This window comes from Taudactylus pleione, unplaced genomic scaffold, assembly GCF_031769625.1.
Source record: "Taudactylus pleione unplaced genomic scaffold, aTauple2 ptg000116l, whole genome shotgun sequence".
Lineage (NCBI taxonomy): Eukaryota > Metazoa > Chordata > Amphibia > Anura > Myobatrachidae > Taudactylus > Taudactylus pleione.
This window is the reverse complement of record NW_028284518.1, coordinates 17,813,996-17,836,355: the sequence shown is the minus strand read 5'-3', so window position 1 is coordinate 17,836,355 and position 22,360 is coordinate 17,813,996. Positions and strand designations below refer to the sequence as shown.

Below are 22,360 nucleotides of genomic sequence, written 5' to 3'. Positions count from 1 at the left end.
TGATATTAGATTCATTTATTTCAATTCTACTGCATTTAACGGTACAAACTATAATGTACATTCTAGTTTCTTACGCTAAAAGTAGTGGAATTGAAATAGATGAATCTGAGTGCAGATAATTTTTTTGTTTTTGTATGACCTTTGGAACTAACTTGGATAGTTTTGTTCTCCCCAGATGCAGTATAGAGCATCTTACCTTACACCATACCGTACTTTTGCGTAGTCTGTATACACTGAAGTGCCAAAAGTCATGGGATAGCAGTATGTAAAGGTATTTGTAGGTGGTGCTACCGTACTGTGACATCTTCTAAATTGTTAGACCTGCATCAGTTGTAATCTGACATATCATGAGTCAGTTTGAACAGCGGCTAGGCTGCTCATGGCAAGGCAACATAAATTATTGGTGTTCAAATGGGGCATGATAGTTAGTGCCCGACGGATGATATGTTCCATTTCCGAAGTTGTGTTGACACTCCACATTCTTCGATCTACAGTGTCACATGTGTACCGGGAATAATTCATGGAAGGCCTTACAATTCACCATGGACAGTGCAGTGGCTGCCCAAAGATGCTTAATGATCATGACCAGCAGCGTCTGGCCAGAATGCTCTATTGTAACAGACAAGTGACACTATTTCAAATGGCATTCAGTGCAGTAGGTACTAGACACATATCCAGCAGGTTAGTGCACCGTTCTTTAGCTTCTATGAGATATAGGAGCAGAAGACCCACCAGTGTGCCCCTGTTAACACTAAGACACCGGACAGAGCCCCTCACAGGGGCTCATGACTTTGCTAATTGGACCCTGGAGGACTGGCAACATGTAGCGTGGTCCTAAGACTCATGGTTCCAGTTGTTTCGGGCTGATGGTAGGGTTCAGGTGTGGCGCAGACCCCACAAGGCCATGGATCCAGTGTCAACAAGGCACCGTGCGGGCTGGTGGGGGTCCCATAATGGTGTGCGGTGTGTTCACGTGGCATGGGTTGGGTCCGCTGGTCCACCTGAACATGTCATTGACCAATAACCGCTACGTTGCGTTGCTTGATCACCATTTGCAGCCCTTCATGGACTTGCCCCCACAATGTGGAATATTTGAGCAGGATAATGCACCATGTCGTCTGTCCCAAGTTGTCCAGAATTGATTCGAGGAGCATTCTGGAGAGTTCCAACAAATGATGCAGCCACCACGTTACGCCCGACATGGACGCGATTGAGCATATTTGGGACATGGTGGAGAGGTCCATTCGCACCCAAGATCCTGCACCTACAATCTAGAGCTGTGGGAAGCTATCCAGACGGCATGGGTCAACATCTCTCAAGGGGGCTTCCACCTACTTGTGGAATCGTTGCACGTCGAGTTGCTGCACCTAGCAGAGCTAGAGGGGTCCTATACGATACTAGGCACCTATCCCAAGATTTTTGGCACTTCAGTGTACATCTGTCTTTGAGGCATAGGGACCAATTTGTTACCAGCCAGAACAAACCCTCCTCTAGCAAATACTTGTCAAATCTGGTACCGGGCTATTGTCAGTAAACTAGGGTTAAAAGTGTTACTTGATAATACCTATTTATAATTGAAAATGCATTTTTTCATCTGTCTACAGCAGCTGTTTTCAGACTGTGTAGGTACTGTAAAAGGCTTGTGTTTATCATTGTAAGTTGCATGAAGACTGGTGCACCCATAGTGATGTAAGTCAGATGCAGGATGGGAGATTTTTTTTGTATTTGTGTAAACAGTTTTGCAGGTTTAGTGATTTATTGTTTTATTTTTTTTTTTATGATACTGTTCTTTAGAATTTCTTTTTCCTATTGGATTGTCCTTATCACTCTCAGCAATAATGCCGAACCAATCTTTCTGCTCAGTCTGGATCTGTTGCATTTGTTCACACATATATGTTATATGCTGACCAGTGTTTTAGACCTAACCATTATACTTTCTTTACCGTTACACATATGTGGATATTGGGGCAGTTTGATTGTTTCTGGTTAGTTTACTACGTTAATGGTCAACATTACCCTCCCTTATAATTCCTTTAGCTGTTTGTTAGCTCTTCCACTGCTGTCTGCTCACCAAAGCAAGGCCATTCAATACTTCTGATTACTTAACAGCTTAGGGCCTGATTCAGGCCCGGACGCACTGGCGATATTGGCCACAAGAGGCCAGGGGTTTTTGATCTGTACATGCGCTGGAGCCGCACTGCATATATTGGGATTTATTCTTATTGGAGGAGCCTTGAAGGCTTCGCTGAAGCTGGCAAGGCTTTTGTTGGATCCTCATTGCTGTCAATGAAACATACCGCTAACACTATTTATAGGTTGTGTAAGTAGTACAAGTACTAACAGATTTAAACGGCGGTCATAACACCTTTAGCAAGTGCTTAAGCGGTTATGACTCATTCTTTAATGGAACCCAAAGTGTGATATCCAGGTTTTGATTTCATCCCATTAGTAAAATTGGTGAGGTCAGATCACAAAATAGGGACGTTTTCCTTGTAAAGCAGGACTGATAATAGTAATGACTATTCATTTCCTCCTGTGTTTTTACAACTAGGATATTGTATGTGTCATTTGCTACCATCACTTTTGAGAGATGATTTGTCCTGGAAATATAAGGTTTTGAGACATAAGATATATTTTATTTGCAAGCACTGAACTGTACATGTTTTAATGTTTAAGAAAATAAGAATGCTTGTGACCAATCAAGACATGATGTTGCATAATTATGTCAATTGATTTAAGTGAACATTTTTTCTCTTGTGGTCATAACACCACATATATCCAGTTTTCTATTGCTTGATGGTACGGAATTGCTTTTATTAATGGACACAGTAATTGAAATTGACAATTTGAAGGTCAATATGCTAAAGCTGTTTAACAAAAATGTATGACTGTATACGTACAATAATATTTACTAAAAATAAGGGGTGACGAGGCACATATTAAAAATAAGGGGTGACAAGCTGTCTCCCCTTATTTTTAATATGTGCCTTGTGCCTCCTTATTTTTAATATGTGCCTTGTCCCCCCTTATCTTTAGTATGTGCCTTGTGCCTCCTTATTTTTAATATTTGCCTTGTGCCCCCTAATTTTTAATATGTGCCTTGTGCCTCCTTATGTTTAATATGTGCCTTATGACGTGGCACATATTAAAAATAAGGGAGGTCAAGGCAAATATTAAAAATAAGGAGGCACAAGGCACATATTAAACATAAGGAGGCACAAAGCACACACTAAAGATAAGGGGGGACAAGGCACATATTTAAAATAAGGGGTGACATGGCACTTATTAAAAATAAGGGGGGACAAGTTGTCTCCTCTTATTTTTTATATGTGCCCTGTGCCTCCTTATTTTAATATGTGCCTTGTGCTTCCTTATTTTTAATATGTGCCTTGTGCCCCCTTTCTATAGTGTGTGCCTTGTGCCTCCTTATGTTTAATGTGTGTCTTGTCCCCACTTATTTTTAATATGTGCCACGTCATAAGGCACATATTAAAAATAAGGGAGGACAAGGCACATATTAAAAATTAGGGGGCATAAGGCAAATATTATAAATAGGGAGGCACAAGGCAAATATTAAAAATAAGGGGTAACATGGCACTTATTAAAAATAAGGGGGGACAAGTTGTCTCCCCTTATTTTTTATATGTGCCCTGTGCCTCCTTATTTTAATATGTGCCTTGTGCTTCCTTATTTTTAATATGTGCCTTGTGCCCCTTTATCTATAGTGTGTGACTTGTGCCTCCTTATGTTTAATATGTGCCTTGTCCCCACTTATTTTTAATATGTGCCACGTCATAAGGCACATATTAAAAATAAGGGAGGACAAGGCACATATTAAAAATTAGGTGGCACAAGGCAAATATAAAAAATAAGGAGGCACAAGGCACATATTAAACATAAGGAGGCACAAAGCACACACTAAAGATAAGGGGGGACAAGGCACATATTTAAAATAAGGGGTGACATGGCACTTATTAAAAATTAGGAGGGACAAGTTGTCCCCCTTATCTTTAGTATGTGCCTTGTGCCTCCTTATGTTTAATATGTGCCTTGTCCCCACTTATTTTTAATATGTGCCTTGTCCTCCCTTATTTTTAATATGTGCCTTATGACGTGGCACATATTAAAAATAAGGGAGGACAAGGCACATATTAAAAGTTAGGGGGCACAAGGCAAATATTAAAAATAGGAAGGCACATATTAAAAAATAAGGGGTGACATGGCACGTATTAAAAATAAGGGGGGACAAGTTGTCTCCCCTTATTTTTTATATGTGCCCTGTGCCTCCTTATGTTTAATTTGTGCCTCCTTATTTTTAATATTTGCCTTGTGCCCCCTAATTTTTAATATGTGCCTTGTCCTCCCTTATTTTTAATATTATTTATTTATTTTATTTATTACCAGTTATTTATATAGCGCACACATATTCCGCAGCGCTTTTACAGAGAATATTCGGCCATTCACATCAGTCCCTGCCCCAGTGGAGCTTACAATCTATATTCCCTACCACATGCACACACACATACACACAATAGGGGTAATTTTGTTAGGAGCCAATTAACCTACCAGTATATTTTTTGGAGTGTGGGAGGAAACCGGAGAACCCGGAGGAAACCCACGCAAGCACAGGGAGAATATACAAACTCCACACAGTTAGGGCCGTAGTGGGTATCGAACCAACGACCTCAGTGCTGTGAGGCAGTAATGCTACCATTACACCATCTGTGCTGCCCTAATATGTGCCTTATGACGTGGCACATATTAAAAATAAGTGGGGACAAGGCACACATTAAACATAAGGAGGCACAAGGCACACACTATAGATAAGGGGGCACAAGGGACATATTAAAAATAAGGGGGTACAAGTTGTCTCCCCTTATTTTTTATATGTGCCCTGTGCCTCCTTATTTTAATATGTGCTTTGTGCCTCCTTATCTTTAGTATGTACCTTGTGCCTCCTTATCTTTAATATGTGCCTTGTGCCTCCTTGTTTCAAATATGTACCTTGTGCCTCCTTGTTTCAAATATGTGCCTTGTGCCTCCTTGTTGCAAATATGTGCCTTGTGCCTCCTTGTTTCAATTATGTGCCTTGTGCCTCCTTGTTTTAAATATGTGCCTTGTGCCTCCTTATTTTTAATATGTGCCTTGTCCTCCCTTATTTTTAATATGTGCCTTATGACGTGGCACATATTAAAAATAAGGGAGGACAAGTCACATATTAAACATAAGGAGGCACAAGGCACACACTAAAGATAAGGGGGACAAGGCTCATTTTAAAAATAAGGGGTGACATGGCACTTATTAAAAATTAGGGGGGACAAGTTATTCCCCCTTATTTTTAATATGTGCTTTGTGCCTCCTTGTTTCAAATATGTGCCTTGTGCCTCCTTGTTTCAATTATGTGCCTTGTGCCTCCTTGTTGCAAATATGTGCCTTGTGCCTCCTTGTTTCAATTATGTGCCTTGTGCCTCCTTGTTTTAAATATGTGCCTTGTGCCTCCTTATTTTTAATATGTGCTTTGTGCCTCCTTTTCTTTAGTATGTGCCTTGTGCCTCCTTATTTTTAATATGTGCTTTGTGCCTCCTTATCTTTAGTATGTGCCTTGTGCCTCCTTGTTTTAAATATGTGCCTTGTGCCTCCTTATTTTTAATATGTGCCTTGTCCTCCCTTATTTTTAATATGTGCCTTATGACGTGGCACATATTAAAAATAAGTGGGGACAAGGCACACATTAAACATAAGGAGGCACAAGGCACACACTATAGATAAGGGGGCACAAGGCACATATTAAAAATAAGGGGTGACATGGCACTTATTAAAAATTAGGGGGACAAGTTATTCCCCCTTATTTTTAATATGTGCTTTGTGCCTCCTTATCTTTAGTATGTGCCTTGTGCCTCCTTGTTTTAAATATGTGCCTTGTGCCTCCTTGTTTTAAATATGTGCCTTGTGCCTCCTTGTTTTAAATATGTGCCTTGTGCCTCCTTGTTTTAAATATGTGCCTTGTGCCTCCTTGTTTCAAATATGTGCCTTGTGCCTCCTTGTTTCAATTATGTGCCTTGTGCCTCCTTATCTTTAGTATGTGCCTTGTGCCTCCTTATCTTTAGTATGTGCCTTGTGCCTCCTTATTTTTAATATGTGCATTGTGCCCCCTTATCTTAAATATGTGCCATCCTTATTTTTAGTATGTGCCTTTATATTTTAATATGTGCCTTGTGCCTCCTTATTTTTAATATGTGCTTTATGCCTCCTTGGGCTCGATTCTATTCAGCGCAATGTAAATAGCTCTGGGAGTGAGCTCCCGGAGCTATTCAATACACCGCGCTGACAAGTCCGACTAATGATTTCTTCTCTCATCCCTCCGGGGATGAGAGAAGAAATCCGACAAAAGTCCCGGCGCGAGGTGGTTTTCTGTCCTTCGCGCCTGGAAAACAGCCTCATGCCGGGAAGTTAGGTTGGGGAATGCCCGTTATCGCACCTAAACACCCTGTTTAAGGCGCGATAACGAGCCTTCCCCGACCTAACAGCGTGATGAATTGAATAGCTTCGGGAGCTATCTCCCGGCGCTATTTACATCGCGCTGAATTGAATCGTGCCCCTTGTTTTAAATATGTGCCTTCTGCCTCCTTGCTTTAATTATGTGCCTTGTGCCTCCTTGTTTTAAATATGTGCCTAGTGCCCCCTTATCTTTAGTATGTGCCTTGTCCCCCCTAATTTTTAAAATGTGCCTTGTGCCTTCTTATATTTAATTTTGTATAATTACATTTTTATTTTTGGTTGCTATGGGCAACATCAGTTCTAAAACTCACTTCTAAATACTCTCACTTTAGTAAATTTACCCCCTAGGGTTAACTTTTGTCAAGAGCAAACTAGGGCCCTGATTCAGAGCCGGACGCTATGACAGAACGCTCGCTCTGAATCAGGGCCTTCCATCTTGATTTTTAGAGCGGCTTCCTGGCCGTTCGTATAGCTGTGGGTGACCACCCACAGCTATAGTGAGCGGCCAGGAAGATGGTCACAATGGTCAAGACCATCGCGACCATTGGGCTTGCGACGAGACCCTTGTGTGGTAGGGTCTCGTTGCCGCAAGCCCTAGAGTGCTGTCGGCTCAAACAGAGCCGAAAAGCACTCCCACTGTCATCACTTGTGATGTCAGTGGGCCCGGCCCCAGACGGTAGGCGTTCACATGGGAACGCCTCCGTCTGGGCAGGCACGCCCACCAAAGGGGGCGTGCTGTCACTCAACATCGACAGCATGCCCCCTTCGGTACTAGACCAGGATTGATGGTTTGCCTGCTGCTATTTGGGGCTCGGGCATGCGCACTGGGCCAACATCGACCTGCTTGCGAGTGTTCAGCGCTCGCGAGTGGGTCTGAATCAGGCCCTAAATTTCTGGTTTGCTGGAGGCCAAACCGTAGTGCCAGTTTATATAAACTCCAGACATTAGGGCCAATATTCCAAAACTGTGCAGTGAATTAATATGTAATGTTAACCATTACATCATCCATGCTCGCCAAATTATTTGATGATCGATACACCATGTTATTAATGATTTGATCAACTGTTAAGTCAAGACAGCATGAAATATTATGACATAACTAATTTTATAAATTTCTCTTCTTTTTTTTGCACCTTGTTTAGTCATGAATGATTTATGAATTGTGGGCCAATAATGATTATGTTCAAAACTTCTGTATGTTATAATTGGAACACCTGGCCATAATCCTCTTTTAATCAGACAAAATAAATTCTCATTTGTTTATTTTAAAATTAATCCTTATTTTTTTTTTTTACATTTTTGTAGGAAACATTTTTAAAATTGTTAATTGTGAAACAATCCTTTCACATAATCCTGTTGATAGCAAAAGTACGCAGGCGTTTCTGCATACAAGTTTCTGAATGTGAGAATTACATCTGACCTCCTGGCGCTCCTCGGGCTTCACACCATAAGATCCAAAGCAGCGGTTCCTGGCTCCAACTACTTCTCTCCACAGCTGGGCTCCACGCAGTCTCCTCAACTCGTCTAAGGTGAGTACCAGGCGTGTACTGTGTCAGTGGTCAGTTGTTCTCAGGGTTAGCGGTCAGGGTGTATCCTAAAACTCTCTTCCCCATCTCCTTTACAGTAGAAAACATGCCTACTGTTAAAAGAAAACTTAAGGAACATAAAAAAAAAACCAATGAAATAGGACGGAAATGTTTGAAAATAAGTGATATGTTTTCAGGAATAAAGGTAAGAACACAGATTTTCGACACTACTAAACTTACTATATTTTAAAAGCTCTGTAAATGATTTCATGCTGAAATCAGAAAATAAGTAATCATCATTAATATATATATATATATATATTAATTGCAGAAAACAAATGCAGCAGAGCCAGATCCTGTACCCAGCACCTCCTGCAAACGCAGATGATGAAATCATTTCCACATCAAATTCATTGACCACAGTAAACACAAATATCAATCTGAATGATCCCATATTGATTTCATGTGAAATCAATGAAAGTGAGGATAATATAGATCCAGATGTGCCTTCTCAATCCACAGTTTTATTGGCCAACTGTGAACAGAATTTAGAGAACGACTCTTTGGTTGAGCTATTAGAAGAACGGTGCTCTTTTAGTGATGACACAGACACAATAAATGACCTTGTGTACAGCACTTCTCAAAAAAAAACAAACACAAAGTTGGATACCAAAAAAAATGGAAAAAAACATTCCCATGGCTTCTTTGTAAAAAAAATGGTGACAGAGAGAGTTTAATCTGCTAACTGTGCTCCAAACACCTAAGTAATGATAACAAATACAATAAATCTCCATGAATGAATAATGGTATGTGCACAGTAAGGCTTGACAAAATCAAGGGGCACTCTGTTTCTGAAATGCATAAAGTGGCAATGCAAACAGAAATGATCCCTTTAAGTGCAGAAGCCTCACAGAACCGAAAAAATAGACCAGAGTCTGAAGAATTTAAAGCTGTTGAATATGCTATGAAGTGTCTGCAGTTTCTTATTGAACATAATATACCACATACAACTATTTTTAAACCATTTATTGAATTTTGCATTGAAGAGTTAAAATCTCCTGTTTTAGCTCCCCTTAAAAAAGCTAAAAATGCATTATACACAAGCTACCAAACAGTTAATGAATTTGTTAACTCAATGGCCAGTGTTCAAAAACAGCAAGTTATGCTGTCTTTACAGAAGAGCCCATCCTATTCAATAATGATTGATGAAACCACAGACGTCAGCAACAGAAAGCACTTGGCTACTGCTGCAAAATATATTAAAGACGGAGAAGTTACAGTGTCCTTTATTTGCGATACTGAAATTCCAGATGGAAAATCTGAAACTATTTTCAATGCTCTTTCACAGACTGTAGAAGAATGTGGAGGGTATGAGAAATTAGTTGGATTTGGAAGTGATGGCGCCAGTTCAATGGTTGGTAAACGTGATGGTGTAGCTGCCAAAATAAAGACCAAAAATGATAAGGTTATATCAATCCATTGTCATAACCAACGTTTAGCTCTTGCAACTAAGAATACCTTTGAGTCTTTTGGAACCATTTGTCAAAATGGACGAGGTATTAACCAGCATTTACAAATATTACAAATACAGCTCTGTCAGAAGCAATAGCTTGGCTGAAATACAAAAAGTATTTAGTAAATGCAAAGGTACCAAAATAAAAAAGGCGAGCCACACAAGATGGCTATCACATGAAAATGCAATTAATTCAATACGAATTAATTATCAATCTATCATTGTGGATTTAGAAAATGCGGTTGTAAGTGGACAGTCAAAGACTGCAACGGTTTTGAATAGTCCAAATGCAGAAGGACTTCTGAAACATTTAAAACATTTTCTTTTTTTTCAACTTATTCATTTCCTGTGTGACGTCCTGAGCCTACTTTCTAAACTTGTGTTGATTTTTGAAAGACGAGATGTCGATCTAGCTACCATACATAGCAATGTTTCCACTACACTTGCTGCTTTAAAAAATTTAAAACGGAAGCCTGGGGGTCAGTTTTGTCGGAACCTTGAAAATAATGCAAGAAAAATTGGAATTGCGGCTCCTATATCGGCACCAAACTGTAATTTTGAGGAGCATGCAAGAAGTTTCATAGATCTTTTGGTTGAAAATATTTCTGAGAGGATGCAGAATGTTTCTACACTAAATTTGTTAAGTGTCTTAGATATGAGACATCTTAATACTGGAGAAGGTGTTGGTTTTTATGGTGTGGCTGAGATGGCAAAGCTTGCAGAATTTTATCACTTGGATGAAGACCTTTTATTATCAGAATGGGAAGATTTTAAGTCTGTGTTCCTGGAAAATGAAGACGACAATTCTGATGATGAAAGATTATCCATGGTCAACCTGTACAATACTTTGGAAAAATCTGAAGACACAGTTGGAGTAGCATTTCCTCACATCCAGAATCTTGTTGGAATTGGCTGTGTTCTTCCACTCTCAACTGCAGAAATAGAAAGGACTTTTTCACAAGTGAAGTTGATCTTAACTGAACACAGAAATCGTCTCAAGGTGGAAAATGTGAACAGTTTATTAGCCATAAAGCTGAATGGCAAGGTAAACTTGAGAGAGGCTGTGAGGCACTGGATGAAAAAAAAAAAGAAGAATCTTTTCTTCTACCCAGTCAACGCTGGCCACCCACCACTCTATATCACCAGAAACGCCTGTAATCTAGATTTCCTGCTAAAAGCGAACACAGTGTATCTGACCTGACCCACCCAAGCTACAAGGAGCCCAGCCTGTGGAGACTGCCATTTTCATGTTTACACTGGTGAGTATTGAGACAAAAAGTGGGGGGAAATTGCTAGATGGAGGATGTATGGGCCTAAATATGTCCTGAAATCATGTTATCAGAGTCCTTTTTGCACTTACTTCTTGATTCTTCAAAGCACACCTTCATTTTATGTGAAAGAATTATGAACAAAAAAGATCATGATCTTCTCAAAAGAATAAGCTGTGCTTTGAGGAACTGTGAATCGAGTACAAAAGGACTCTGGTAATATGCATTGAGTTAATGTATGATTCTCTTTTTCAGCTTTTGCGTTGCCCCTACAAGGGAAATAATGCCAGTGACACGGAGACATCCAGCTGACCCTGGATAAAGAGTTGGACCCTTCTGTGATAGACAGCTATCACTTCCTCTGCACTACAGATCCCATGCTGCAACATATTGTAGGACATTAGATGAGCAGCACAAACTACATGGAGATGGTGCTATTGCTTTATTTTGAAGAAAATTGTTAGTGGTACAGTAAGTAAAACTACATTGGTAATTTAAATCTCTAAATTATATCCTTTTATTATTGTATGCAAGTCTTCACTTTCAAAAACATGTGTGCTTTAAAATCAGTGAGCATTAAAAACAAAAGGATTGAAAGAATAAGCATCCGGGTGTCTATGTATACGACTGAAAAATGTGCCCTCCTCGGTAGTCTGCACCCTGCCCTAAAAAAATCCTAGAGTGAACACTATATATATATATATATATATATATATATATATATATATATATATATATATATATATATATATATTGTTCGCCTACCCTCTTTAATTGTATATTAGTAAAAGTCATGTTTTTCACATGCTATAATAGCCATTACTCTTCACCTACGAGTGTCCCCCCAAAAAGAGTCTGTTTTTTTTTTTGTTTGTTTGTTTATCTTTTCTCTTCTTTGTTTGTCACTAATATCCGTATGCTGACTCTGGGGAGCACCACTGACTCACCACACATAGGTCATTGTCCAAATCTAGTGGGAATATCGCTAAATTCCAATTTCAATTAGTAGTCATATATAGGTGGACAGAGGAATAAATTCATATCTCAATGTCCAACTTATTAACTGTAAATATCCAGTGCAGGATTCCCTATTCTTTCTTTTTTATGATTTTATACAATTTAAGGCAAAGTGACAAACAGGTGGCTAGTGTAAGCTCATGTGACCACTGAGGGCCAATCAGGAGACTGTATTTATACTCTGACGCTACTTTGAGATCAATTTCAGCATGTTCCCACCACTATACAAGATATTCACATTCATTACATCCTTCATGGTCATAAATTGTGGCATTCCACATATCCACTCTGCTGTATGTCTACTTTGAGTACATTGTGGTTTTCACATAAAGCATAAAGGCACTTTTCTGTGTATCCTGAACTGTCATTGTCTCGCTACTTTACAGTTTATTTGTTGTTCCTATGTGTTGATGTTATGCCATGTGTGCGTATATTAATTGTTCTATAAGTTAGACAAGTTATACTTAAATGTTGCCAGGTGCAGTGTTTATTCATAGATAAGAGAGAACAAGAGGTCTGGGTTAAACAATTAACGTTTGCATATATAATACTTCAACCTTTTCATGCTTAGCCAACAAGGTCATTGTTTGCTAGTGCACCTTCTCCACAGGGAGCCAACGGTCCCCAACGGCCATGGGGGAGGATACACAGAGTTATGTCTTATAATTTTTCCACCTATCACGATCTGGCTATCACTCCTAATCAGTCCACCATTAGCTCCAACACCGTGGGTATGATGAAGGGGACAATCAGTGTTAACCACTGTATTGGTGTGTTCATGGATTGGTGATTAGGAACTACACTTCCATCACTTGTGTATGCTGTACCCGCAAAGAATCGCAACTGCCTGGTGCCGCCTAACCCCAAGTCCCTGTCATTTAAACCTTGCTGGGATTAGACAGTCGGGAAGCCGGCTGTATGTCTGTATTGCCATGTACAGAATAAACTGTGTTTTGGTTACAACAATATGCCAAGGCGATTTAAAAGAACCCATTAGGGCGTACGGTCCTCACACCTTGTTTTTGGGAACGTAGGTGAATAGCTTCTATTCTTATACTGTCCATAATTTTTTTATTATTTTAATGCCAAAAAACAAACTTTCATGTTCACCAGTATTTCATTTTTGATGCAACATCCAGGGTCCCACAACCTTTGTAAACAGTAAGACAATTTCTCTAGTGCATATGGATACCAACTGCAAAATCAAGGTAGATTTTTTTTATTTTTTTTATATTTTCTCAAACTAATAATGCCACTTAAAAGTAATCACTGAATTATATACTTGAGGCACATGTGCGCCAATCTGATCATACGTAATCGGGTCAGGAGTGAAAATTAGGTGGTTGCATCACATACATTACAATTCTCATCTGATAGAGCCGCCAGCTGCACTATGCAGAATGGTGACGCAGAACAGGAACTGGAAGATTGTATTATCTGTAACAAGGAGTGAGACGTCAGACTCGCAGGACCCTGCATGGGGCTCTACAGGGATATCTGGCACATGCTATAAGTCTGTGTCACTACTTCACTATATGAATTTTATTTTTTATTATACTAAGGGGGGAATTCAATTAGCCGCGATAATGCGATAACTTAACGCAGGTTTTTACTGCTTATCGCGGGTATGCGCATCCCTGTTTTTTGCGCAATCCTATTACAAAAGTCCGTAAAGCGTCATTTGCGCAATAGTTTTTCGTGTATTTTGCTGCCATAAGTAATGGTAAAAATTGGGAATTCTGCCTGTACCCCCCCAAAAAAAACCAGTGATATAGGATAACAATATAAAAGTGTATTAGTGACCATAATAAAATTATTTGGGGGTCATTAAAATGTGTCAAATGACTGCTATATGCATGTTTCTAAAACCGTGAAATAATAATCGAAAGCAGGTGTTGTTTTTAGCAAAATAAATGTTCTTTTTAAATTGGGGGGGGGGTGCAGAAAAATGCCTGCAAGTAAATATTTGTGTCATTAAAAGACAATTTAAAGAAAACCTTCAACATACGCCTTTAAAACCCACCTGTAATCTTAAAAACACCTGTCCCACTTGTATATCCTAACCATATATTTATCCCAAATCAATGAACCCATTTTCTAGCATATTGTACATTTTCACCCCAAAAACATGTTATTATTGGCCAAAGTAAGCTAACTTAAAAAATATATATTTTTGGATAATTGGTCATTAAGGAGTATGTCCCAGTTATTCTAAACCAAGTCCTGACCTTTTAACCAAAAATAGGGCTTTTGCACAACTACTAAGGAGGTGGTGAAAATTTTTTGCTGCAAATGGTATGGAGAATTTGCACCCGAAAAAAGTCACGGATAATAGGGTTGCGCGTTAAGGGCCTGATTCAGATTTGGGAATAGAGTAAGAAAGAGCAAGTTACTGTGCCTCTTGCTAAAACCATGCTGCACTGCAGATGGGGCAGATTTAAAATGTGCAGAGAGATTTAAATTTGGGAAGGACATGTCCAAACTAAAATCTACTTTGCAGTGTAAAAATAAAGCTGTCCAGCATTTGTGGGCTACATGCAACAGCAGCCAGTATTTACCCCACATGCAAATAATGTTTTATGTATTGCAGTGCAACATGGTTTGTTCAGTTGCACAGTTACTTGCTCTATCATACTCTATTCCAAAATCGAAATCAGGCCCTAATTAGAAAATTTGCGTAATAAGACCTTTTTCGCGAAAAAGCGGCTTATTGCGGCTAATTGAATTTTCCCCTAATAACACCTAGCAGGTTCATGTAATTCTACCATATTGCAGTGTCAAATCCATTCGCGACGCCATCTTGCGAATGGCAGCTAGACTCCATTTTAGAAACAAGAATCTGCAAGACTCCATTTTGCGACCAGCGTCACTTTAAGTTACAACTCACGAGCTAAGAACATATGGCAATGTTTTTGATAATCTAAATAGAATAGACAATGCACCAGAAACTGTGAGTGTTTTACGTACAAATTAGGAATCCCTGTTGGCAATTGTAATATAATCCAGACATTGATCTACACAATTGGATTTGTCTGAATCCAAACAGGTTTTAGTTTCATACACAGACAGGATGGTTTAGTTTCACAGTTGGAGGTCACATTTGCATTGCAGTCTGAAACGGTGAGTGAGGAATGATATGTGTGTGTGTGTGTATGTGTATATATATATATATATATATATATATATATATATATATAATGTTAAGTCCATCATAGATGGAATCTCATGCATAAACACCGCACATTACGCACAATTGAGCGCTGCTAAAATGACGCCCAGTAGCGAATGCACAATTATTAGCATCATGCGATTGCATCTTTCACCATTTCACATACACACATTATGCTTAAGACCCCGAATGAAAATACAGTTTAGTAGCTAAATGCGCTCGCATCAGTCCCCAGTTAACTAGCGTCTTCATATCAAACCCCGAATACTCACACATTACATATTCACACATAAGGTTTAATAAGCTTTAAAGTATATGATTTAAGTTGGTTCAGTTAGTTTAAATGCTGAGAAATAAAGATATTTGATAACTAAGGTTTTATACATGCTAAACAAGTTGTGTTTGGTTTCGTACTGATGCGTACTCTTTTTACAGTATTCCGGTGTTATCGGTGGGGAGGTCGCATCATGCATTCTCGAGTTATGGATTGCAGAGGCTACAAGCAACAAAATGTATATTTCATGAACAACTGTTAGGATGTTACAGGGGGCGGGAAGGGAAAGACACCCAGCTGTTAGAGGCAGGGAGAGTCTATTTGAACCAGCCTGTTAAATGCTTTGTAACAGATGCTTCTCCCCTGGGAACCAATGACATCAGCAGCAAACTTCTCTATTGTCCTGTCTATTCTGGGGGGGTATAAATATGTGTGCTCCAACACTGGGTCTTTAGTCTTCTTGCTGAATGCTGACTGAGGGGTTTCTTGCTGATGCCTAACATCTGGTACCGGAAGCGCTGCATATGTATGCTGTACTTGGGTCTGTATAATTCCTTTGCGCCTAAATTGTGTCTGGATCAATTGCGTGTAACTGACTGTACTTTTAGTTGAATAATACTTGTGCTTTGGAACCACAGATTCCAGGTCTAAGTCTTTATTTACTGTATGACTGCGTACGCAAATTAGCGTCATCCTTAGATGGTATAGGCAGGATATTAGAAGGTACAGGCAGGGATATATAGAGGTTCATTTTAATATCATCAGCAGGTACATGCATTAAGTGTATCCTGTGCATCCACTCTACCAGAATCACAGGGCAATGTTACACTATTGGCAAAAATCTCATTATTAAGCCTGCGGATAAAGGTGGGAGTGTAGTGGTAATGAACACCTCAGACTACAATCAGGAATCACTCAGAATCCTTAATGACAGATCCACCTACGAATTATTGGATAGGGATCCCACAACACAATTCCAGAAAACCCTAAGGGATTTACTTAAAGTTGGTCACGATACAGGAATCCTGACAAAAATAGAACATGAATACCTTGATATATAGTGTTCACTCTAGGATTTTTTTAGGGCAGGGTGCAGACTACCGAGGAGGGCACATTTATCAGTCGGGAGGGCACACTTTTCAGTCTGGAGGGCACTTTTTAAATGACAAAGGTAACGTTTTCTACATAATGCTTAAGCAGAAAGTGTTGACATACCAAATGTGTACAAAGACACCTGGATGCTTATTCTTTCAATCCTTTTGTTTTTAATGCTCACTGATTTTAAAGCACACATGTTTTTGAAAGTGAAGACTTGCATACAATAATAAAAGGATATAATTTAGAGATTTAAATTACCAATGTAGTTTTACTTACTGTACCACTAACAATTTTCTTCAAAATAAAGCAATAGCACCATCTCCATGTAGTTTGTGCTGCTCATCTAATGTCCTACAGTATGTTGCAGCATGGGATCTGTAGTGCAGAGGAAGTGATGGCTGTTTATCACAGAAGGGTCCAACTCTTTATCCAGGGTCAGCTGGATGTGTCACTGGCATTATTTCCCTTGTAGGGGCAACGCAGAAGCTGAAAAAGAGAATCATACATTAACTCAATGCATATTACCAGAATCCTTTTGTACTCGATTCACAGTTCCTCAAAGCACAGCTTATTCTTTTGAGAAGATCTTGATCTTTTTTGTTCATAATTCTTTTACATAAAATGAAGGTGTGCTTTGAAGAACCAAGAAGCAAGTGCAAAAAGGACTCCGATAACATGATTTCAGGACATATTTAGGGCCATACATCCTCTATCTAGCAATTTTCCCCCACTTTAGTCTCAATACTCACCAGTGCAAACATGAAAATGGGAGTCTCCACAGGCTGGGCTCCTTGTAGCTTGGGTGGGTCAGGTCAGATGCACTGTGTTCGCTTTTAGCAGGGAATCTAGATTACAGGCGTTTCTGGTGATATAGAGTGGTGGGTGGCCAGCGTTGATTGGGTAGAAGAAAAGATTCTTCTTTTTTTTTTCATCCAGTGCCTCACAGCCTCTTTCAAGTTTACCTTGCCATTCAGCTTTATGGCTAATAAACTATTCACATTTTCCACCTTGAGACGATTTCTGTGTTCAGTTAAGATCAACTTCACTTGTGAAAAAGTCCTTTCTATTTCTGCAGTTGAGAGTGGAAGAACACTGTGTCTTCAGATTTTTCCAAAGTGTTGTACAGGTTGACCAAGGATAATCTTTCATCATCAGAACTGTCGTCTTCATTTTCCAGGAACACAGACTTAAAATCTTCCCATTCTGATAATAAAAGGTCTTCATCCAAGTGATAAAATTCTGCAAGCTGTGCCATCTCAGCCACACCATAAAATCCAACACCTTCTCCAGTATTAAGATGTCTCATATCTAAGACACTTAACAAATTAAGTGTAGAAACATTCTGCATCCTCTCAGAAATATTTTCAACCAAGAGATCTATGAAACATCTTGCATGCTCCTCAAAATTACAGTTTGGTGCCGATATAGGAGCCTCAATTCCAATTTTTCTTGCATTATTTTCAAGGTTCCGACAAAACTGACCCCCAGGCTTCCGTTTTAAATTTTTTAAAGCAGCAAGCGTAGTGCAAACATTGCTATGTATGGTAGCTAGATCGACATCTCGTCTTTCAAAAATCAACACAAGTTTAGAAAGTAGGCTCAGGACGTCACACAGGAAATGAATAAGTTGAAAAAAAAGAAAATGTTTTAAATGTTTCAGAAGTCCTTCTGCAGTAGTACCATTCAAAACCGTTGCAGTCTTTGACTGTCCACTTACAACCGCATTTTCTAAATCCACAATGATAGATAATTAATTCGTATTGAATTAATTGCATTTTCATGTGATAGCCATCTTGTGTGGCTCGCCTTTTTTATTTTGGTACCTTTGCATTTACTAAATACTTTTTGTATTTCAGCCAAGCTATTGCTTCTGACAGAGCTGTATTTGTAATATTTGTAAATGCTGGTTAATACCTCGTCCATTTTGACAAATGGTTCCAAAAGACTCAAAGGTATTCTTAGTTGCAAGAGCTAAACGTTGGTTATGACAATGGATTGATATAACCTTATCATTTTTGGTCTTTATTTTGGCAGCTACACCATCACGTTTACCAACCATTGAACTGGCGCCATCACTTCCAAATCCAACTAATTTCTCATACCCTCCACATTCTTCTACAGTCTGTGAAAGAGCATTGAAAATGGTTTCAGATTTTCCATCTGGAATTTCAGTATCGCAAATAAAGGACACTGTAACTTCTCCGTCTTTAATATATTTTGCAGCAGTAGCCAAGTGCTTTCTGTTGCTGACGTCTGTGGTTTCATCAATCATTATTGAATAGGATGGGCTCTTCTGTAAAGACAGCATAACTTGCTGTTTTTGAACACTGGCCATTGAGTTAACAAATTCATTAACTGTTTGGTAACTTGTGTATAATGCATTTTTAGCTTTTTTAAGGGGAGCTAAAACAGGAGATTTTAACTCTTCAATGCAAAATTCAATAAATGGTTTAAAAATAGTTGTATGTGGTATATTATGTTCAATAAGAAACTGCAGACACTTAATAGCATATTCAACAGCTTTAAATTCTTCAGACTCTGGTCTATTTTTTCGGTTCTGTGAGGCTTCTGCACTTAAAGGGATCATTTCTGTTTGCATTGCCACTTTATGCATTTCAGAAACAGAGTGCCCCTTGATTTTGTCAAGCCTTACTGTGCACATACCATTATTCATCCATGGAGATTTATTGTATTTGTTATCATTACTTAGGTGTTTGGAGCACAGTTGGCAGATTAAACTCTCTCTGTCACCATTTTTTTTACAAAGAAGCCATGGGAATGTTTTTTTCCATTTTTTTTGGTATCCAACTTTGTTTTTGTTTTTTTTGAGAAGTGCTGTCCACAAGGTCATTTATTGTGTCTGTGTCATCACTAAAAGAGCACCGTTCTTCTAATAGCTCAACCAAAGAGTCGTTCTCTAAATTCTGTTCACAGTTGGCCAATAAAACTGTGGATTGAGAAGGCACATCTGGATCTATATTATCCTCACTTTCATTGATTTCACATGAAATCAATATGGGATCATTCAGATTGATATTTGTGTTTACTGTGGTCAATGAATTTGATGTGGAAATGATTTCATCATCTGCGTTTACAGAGGTGCTGGGTACAGGATCTGGCTCTGCTGCATTTGTTTTCTGCAATTAATATATATATATATATTAATGATGATTACTTATTTTCTGATTTCAGCATGAAATCATTTACAGAGCTTTTAAAATATAGTAAGTTTAGTAGTGTCGAAAATCTGTGTTCTTACCTTTATTCCTGAAAACATATCACTTATTTTCAAACATTTCCGTCCTATTTCATTGGGTTTTTTTTTATGTTCCTTAAGTTTTCTTTTAACAGTAGGCATGTTTTCTACTATAAAGGAGATGGGGAAGAGAGTTTTAGGATACACCCTGACCACTAACCTTGAGAACAACTGACCACTGACACAGTACACGCCTGGTACTCACCTTAGACGAGTTGAGGAGACTGCGTGGAGCCCAGCTGTGGAGAGAAGTAGTTGGAGCCAGGAGCCGCTGCTTTGGATCTTATGGTGTGAAGCCTGAGGAGCGCCAGGAGGTCAGAGATGCAAGGACGGAAGTTCCAGTTCAATTGGTTGGTAAACGTGATGGTGTACAGGTGAGCTTGGAGTTGTGCCTTCTCTAGAATAAAAAGAAATATTTAAGAACATACCCTGACCACTTACTCTGAGCCCAACTGATCACTCACAGTACATGCGTACTCACCTTAGGCAAGTTGAGGTGTAGAACAAAGTAGGAGCCGCTGCTTTGGATCTTATGGTGTGAAGCCTGAGGAGCGCCAGGAGTCAGAGATGCAAAGACAGATGCACCAGTTCAATGGTTGGTGAACGTGATGGTGTACAGGTGAGCTTGGAGTTGTACCTTCTCTACAATAAAAAAAAGAGCTCAACACACCCTGACCACTAACCCTGAGAACAATTGAATACTGACACAGTACACGCCTGGTACTCACCTTAGGCGAGTTGAGGTGACTGCGTGGAGCCCAGCTGTGGAGAGAAGTAGTTGGAGCCAGGAGCCGCTGCTTTGGATCTTATGGTGTGAAGCCTGAGGAGCGCCAGGAGGTCAGCGATGCAAGGACGGAAGTGCCAGTTCAATTGGTTGGTAAACGTGATGGTGTACAGGTGAGAATAGGAGTTGCGCCTTGTGTAGAATAAAAAATAAAAAAAGCTCAACACACCCTGACCACTAACCGTGAGAACAACTGACCACTGACACAGTACACGCCTGGTACTCACCTTAGACGAGTTGAGGAGACTGCGTGGAGCCCAGCTGTGGAGAGAAGTAGTTGGAGCCAGGGGCTGCTGCTTTGGATCTTATGGTGTGAAGCCTGAGGAGCGCCAGGAGTCAGATGTAATTCTCACATTCAGAAACTTGTATGCAGAAACGCCTGCGTACTTTTGCTCTCAACAGGATTATGTGAAAGGATTGTTTCACAATGAACAATTTTAAAAATGTTTCCTACAAAAAAATTTAAAAAATAATAGGATTAATTTTAAAATAACAAACAATTGAGAATTTATTAAGTATGATTAAAAGAGGATTATGGCCAGGTGTTCCAATTATAACATACAGAAGTTTTGAACATAATCATTATTGGCCCACAATTCATAAATCATTCATGACTAAACAAGGTGCAATAAAAAGAAGAGAAATTTATAAAATTAGTTATGTCATAATATTTCATGCTGTCTTGACTTAACAGTTGATCAAATCATTAATAGCATGATGTATCGATCATCAAATAATTTGGCGAGCATGGATGATGTAATGGTTAACATTACATACTAATTCACTGCACAGTTTTGGAATATTGGCCCTAATGTCTGGAGTTTATATATTCTCCCCATGCCTTGCATGGGTTTCCGAACTGGCACTACGGTTTGGCCTCCAGCAAACCAGAAATTTAGGGCCTGATTCAGACCCACTCGCGAGCTCTGAACGCTCGCAAGCAGGTCGATGTTGGCCCTTTGCACATGCGCGAGCCCCGGGTAGCAACGGCAAACCATCGATCCTGGTCTAGTACCGAAGGGGGCATGCTGTCGATGTTGAGTGACAGCACGCCCCCTTTGGTGGGCATGCATGCCCAGATGGAGGCGTTCCCATGTGAACGCCTACCGTCTGGGGCCGGGCCCACTGACATCACAAGTGATGACAGTGGGAGTGCTTTCGGCTCTGTTTGAGCCGACAGCTCTCTAGGGCTTGCGGCAACGAGACCCTACCACAAGGATCTCGTCGCAAGCTCGATGGTCGCGATGGTCTTGACCATCGCGACCATCTTCCTGGCCGCTCGCTATAGCTGTGGGTGGTCACCCACAGCTATACGAACGGCCAGGAAGCCGCTCTAAAAATCAAGATGGAAGGCCCTGATTCAGAGCGAGCATTCTGTCATAGCGTCCGGCTCTGAATCAGGGCCCTAGTTTTGCTCTTGACAAAAGTTTACCCTAGGGGGTAAATTTACTAAAGTGAGAGTATTTAGAAGTGAGTTTTAGAAGTGATGTTGCCCATAGCAACCAAAAATAAAAATTAAATTATACAAAATTAAATATAAGGAGGCACAAGGCACATACTAAAGATAAGGAGGCACAAGGCACATACTAAAGATAAGGAGGCACAAGGCACATACTAAAGATAAGGAGGCACAAGGCACATACTAAAGATAAGGGAGCACAAGGCACATACTAAAGATAAGAGGGCACAAGGCACATATTTAAAACAAGGAGGCACAAGGCACATATTTAAAACAAGGAGGCACAAGGCACATATTTAAAACAAGGAGGCACAAGGCACATATTTAAAACAAGGAGGCACAAGGCACATATTTAAAACAAGGAGGCACAAGGCACATATTTAAAACTAAGGAGGCACAAGGCACATATTTAAAACTAAGGAGGCACAAGGCACATATTAAAATTAAGGGGGCACAAGGCACATTAAAATTAAGGGGGCACAAGGCACATATTTAAAA

At 39.6% G+C, this 22,360-nt stretch overlaps 1 protein-coding gene and 2 pseudogenes across 1 annotated transcript in view; 2 read left to right on the top strand and 1 right to left on the bottom strand.

Moving 5' to 3' along the window:
* The window catches only part of BPHL (biphenyl hydrolase like), a 152,055-nt gene that overhangs the window by 40,627 nt on the left and 89,068 nt on the right, over positions 1-22,360 (top strand). The window lies entirely within an intron of this gene.
* Positions 8,131-10,738, top strand: LOC148524800 (zinc finger protein 862-like; annotated as a pseudogene).
* LOC148524799 (zinc finger protein 862-like) lies at positions 17,209-19,721 on the bottom strand (annotated as a pseudogene).